We start from the raw sequence: 4,619 nt of genomic DNA on the forward strand, positions 1-4,619 counted from the left end.
AAAGCTGTCACTTTGATGTCGCTCCCCTTGTCTGCGGTGAATGAAAATGCGGGCATCATTTCTAAAAACAGAACCTGGATTCGTCCGAAAACACTATCTGATGACATTTCTGTCCCCTGTGACTTTGTCCCATACACCATTGCCATCTAGCGTATTTCTACACATTCGTCAAAGACAGGCGGAGAAGTGGACGACGCTCACGTAGCCCATGCTGAAATAAATGATGACGGATCGTCACCCCCGATAGGGTACGATGTGTTCCACTGTTCCAAGGAGAAAGCAGATCTGTCCTGCAATGCCATTTGGATGAGGTTTCGACCTTCTCGCGAGTGTGGTATGGGTATGCGATCTCTCGTGCTCTACGTCCGCCCGTGAGTGGCTCTGAGCACTATGGGACATAACATCTGAGGTCATCAGTCCCCTAGACCTTGTTGTTGTTGTTGTGGTCTTCAGTCCTGGGACTGCTTTGATGCAGCTCTCCATGCTACTCTATGCTGTGCAAGCTTCTTCATCTCCCAGTACCTACTGCAACCTACATCCTTCTGAATCTGCTTAGTGTATTGATCTCTTGGTCTCCCTCTACGATTTTTACGCTCCACGCTACCCTCCAATGCTAAATTTGTGATCTCTTGATGCCTCAAAACATGTCCTACCAACCGATCCCTTCTTCTAGTCAAGTTGTGCCACAAACTTCTCTTCTCCCCAATCCTATTCAATACCTCCTCATTAGTTACGTGATCTACCCACCTTATCTTCAGCATTCTTCTGTAGCACCACATTTCGAAAGCTTCTATTCTCTTCTTGTCCAAACTGGTTATCGTCCATGTTTCACTTCCATACATGGCTACACTCCATACAAATACTTTCAGAAACGACTTCCTGACACTTAAATTTATACTAGATGTTAACAAATTTCTCTTCTTCAGAAACGATTTCCTTGCCATTGCCAGTCCGCATTTTATATCCTCTCTACTTCGACCATCATCAGTTATTTTACTCCCTAAATAGCAAAACTCCTTTACTACTTTAAGTGTCTCATTTCCTAATCTAATCCCCTCAGCATCACCCGATTTAATTTGACTACATTCCATTATCCTCGTTTTGCTTTTGTTGGTGTTCATCTTATATCCTCCTTTCAAGACACTGTCCATTCCGTTCAACTGCTCTTCCAAGTCCTTTGCTGTCTCTGACAGAATTACAATGTCATCGGCGAACCTCAAAGTTTTTACTTCTTCTCCATGAATTTTAATACCTACTCCGAATTTTTCTTTTGTTTCCTTTACTGCTTGCTCAATATACAGATTGAATAACATCGGGGAGAGGCTACAACCCTGTCTCACTCCTTTCCCAACCACTGCTTCCCTTTCATGCCCCTCGACTCTTATAACTGCCATCTGGTTTCTGTACAAATTGTAAATAGCCTTTCGCTCCCTGTATTTTACCCCTGCCACCTTCAGAATTTGAAAGAGAGTATTCCAGTTAACGTTGTCAAAAGCTTTCTCTAAGTCTACAAATGCTAGAAACGTAGGTTTGCCTTTTCTTAATCTTTCTTCTAAGATAAGTCGTAAGGTTAGTATTGCCTCACGTGTTCCAACATTTCTATGGAATCCAAACTGATCTTCCCCGAGGTCCGCTTCTACCAGTTTTTCCATTCGTCTGTAAAGAATTCGCGTTAGTATTTTGCAGCTGTGATTTATTAAACTGATAGTTCGGTAATTTTCACATCTGTCAACACCTGCTTTCTTTGGGATTGGAATTATTATATTCTTCTTGAAGTCTGTGGGTATTTCGCCTGTCTCATACATCTTGCTCACCAGATGGTAGAGTTTTGTCATGACTGGCTCTCCCAAGGCCATCAGTAGTTCTAATGGAATGTTGTCTACTCCCGGGGCCTTGTTTCGACTCAGGTCTTTCAGTGCTCTGTCAAACTCTTCACGCATCCTCTTCCATTTCCATAATATTGTCCTCAAGTACATCGCCCTTGTATAAACCCTCTATATACTCCTTCCACCTTTCTGCCTTCCCTTCTTTGCTTAGAACTGGGTTGCCATCTGGGCTCTTGATATTCATACAAGTGGTTCTCTTCTCTCCAAAGGTCTCTTTAATTTTCCTGTAGGAAGTATCTATCTTACCCCTAGTGAGACAAGCCTCTGCATCCTTACATTTGTTCTCTAGCCATCCCTGCTTAGCCATTTTGCACTTCCTGTCGATCTCATTTTTGAGACGTTTGTATTCCTTTTTGCCTGCTTCATTTACTGCATTTTTATATTTTCTCTTTTCATCAATTAAATTCAATATTTCTTCTGTTACCCAAGGATTTCTACTAGCCCTCGTCTTTTTACCTACTTGATCCTCTGCTGCCTTCACTACTTCATCCCTCAGAGCTACCCATTCTTCTTCTACTGTATTTCTTTCCCCCATTCCTGTCAATTGTTCCCTTATGCTCTCCCTGAAACTCTGTACAACCTCTGGTTCTTTCAGTTTATCCAGGTCCCATCTCCTTAAATTCCCGCCTTTTTGCAGTTTCTTCAGTTTCAATCTGCAGTTCATAACCAATAGATTGTGGTCAGAATCCACAACTGCCCCTGAAAATGTCTTACAATTTAAAACCTGGTTCCTAAATCTCTGTCTTACCATTATGTAATCTATCTGATACCTTTTAGTATCTCCAGGATTCTTCCAGGTATACAACCTTCTTTCATGATTCTTGAACCAAGTGTTAGCTATGATTAAGTTATGCTCTGTGCAAAATTCTACAAGGCGGCTTCTTCTTTCATTTCTTCCCCCCAATTTATATTCACCTATTATGTTTCCTTCTCTCCCTTTTCCTACTGACGAATTCCAGTCACCCATGACTATTAGATTTTCGTCTCCCTTCACTACCTGAATAATTTCTTTTATCTCGTCATACATTTCATCAATTTCTTCATCATCTGCAGAGCTAGTTGGCATATAAACTTGTACTACTGTAGTAGGCATGGGCTTTGTGTCTATCTTGGCCACAATAATGCGTTCACTATGCTGTTTGTAGTAGCTAACCCGCACTCCTATTTTTTTATTCATTATTAAACCTACTCCTGCATTACCCCTATTTGATTTTGTATTTATAACCCTGTAATCACCTGACCAATAGTCTTGTTCCTCCTGCCACCGAACTTCACTAATTCCCACTATATCTAACTTTAACCTATCCATTTCGCTTTTTAAATTTTCTAACCTACCTGCCCGATTAACTTAGAACTACTTAAATCTTACTAACCTAAGCACACCACACACATCCATGCCCGAGGCAGGATTCCAACCTGCGACTGTAGCGGTCGCGCGGCTCCAGACTGTAGCGCCTAGAACCGCTCTGCCACTCCGGCCGGCTTCGGTGAACCATTTTCTGCACAGAGCCGCTGCATTGCCGAAACACTTCGTCCCAAATAAGCAGCAATTTCTTGGATGGATGCAACACATTCTCTCATGCCAATAATGCTCCCTCTAACAAACTCACTAATCTGACGATACGGTTTGGGCATACGTCTGCGAGGCATCCCGCACGTCTGCTCAAGTCACACTGATCCATTACCTTCGGTTTACAGCGACAACGAGTGCCGCTGACACATTTTACCTGTAGGTGGTGTTGCGCCGCTAATTAAATTCTGAAGAAGAAATCGCTTTATTGTTGCAACCAACTTTGGGCGTATTTTTTCATTGTTTTGAATGTGAATCATGCAAGAAACAATCCTTTTCACTTCAACAATGACCGCTGCACCTCTGCTTGGAGCTTCTTTGGAGGATGCATAAAGTTCGGATAAGGTGAGTCGCAATTTGGACCAAATGATTGATGAAGCTGTTTGGCGGCTGTCTTTTCAGCGAGTACCGCTCACGAATAATTAGGATTAATTCAGAGCTTTAGTTGATATTGTAGCGTCTAAATTCCTGTCGTCAATTTCCCGTTGTAGGCGCCTACGTCTTGTTGACAGGGTATGTTTGAGCCTTGCGTTCTACGGGAAGTAAAAATAAAAAAAAATTTAAAAAATGCACAAAAATGTCATAGGTGCACCGTTTCGCCGCTGGGGGTCCATTAGTGACGGTACTTGACGTTCAGATAGCGTGTCCAAACTGCCGTATGATGAATATTGTTTTAGAGACGTTGTTGAAAATCTAAGTTTACATTAACGCGCAAGAGACATGTGCGCGCTAGTCCGTGGTTCCGTGACGTTACAAACTTTTAGGAATGATGGGAAAGAGTAAATGTATTAATCTGAGGTACGGGACCCTTGTCCGGAGATGGCCGAACCGAAGCATATAAGCGTAAATTGTTCTGATATCTCTGACAGTAGAATGTATGTACCGGTATAGTTGTTACTGAGATTCCAGGGCGGAGGTATAAGTATAACCAAAAGAAGAAAAAATGCTTAGTAAACATGGGCTCTAAAATGCATACAAATGGTTCAAATGGCTCTGAGCACTATGGGACTCAACTGCTGTGGTCATAAGTCCCCTAGAACTTAGAACTACTTAAACCTAACGAACCTAAGGACAGCACACAACACCCAGCCATCACGAGGCAGAGAAAATCCCTGACCCCGCCGGGAATCGAACCCGGGAACCCGGGCGTGGGAAGCGAGAAC

Source organism: Schistocerca nitens, chromosome 2 (genome assembly GCF_023898315.1).
Source record: "Schistocerca nitens isolate TAMUIC-IGC-003100 chromosome 2, iqSchNite1.1, whole genome shotgun sequence".
In the NCBI taxonomy this organism is placed as follows: Eukaryota; Metazoa; Arthropoda; class Insecta; order Orthoptera; family Acrididae; genus Schistocerca; species Schistocerca nitens.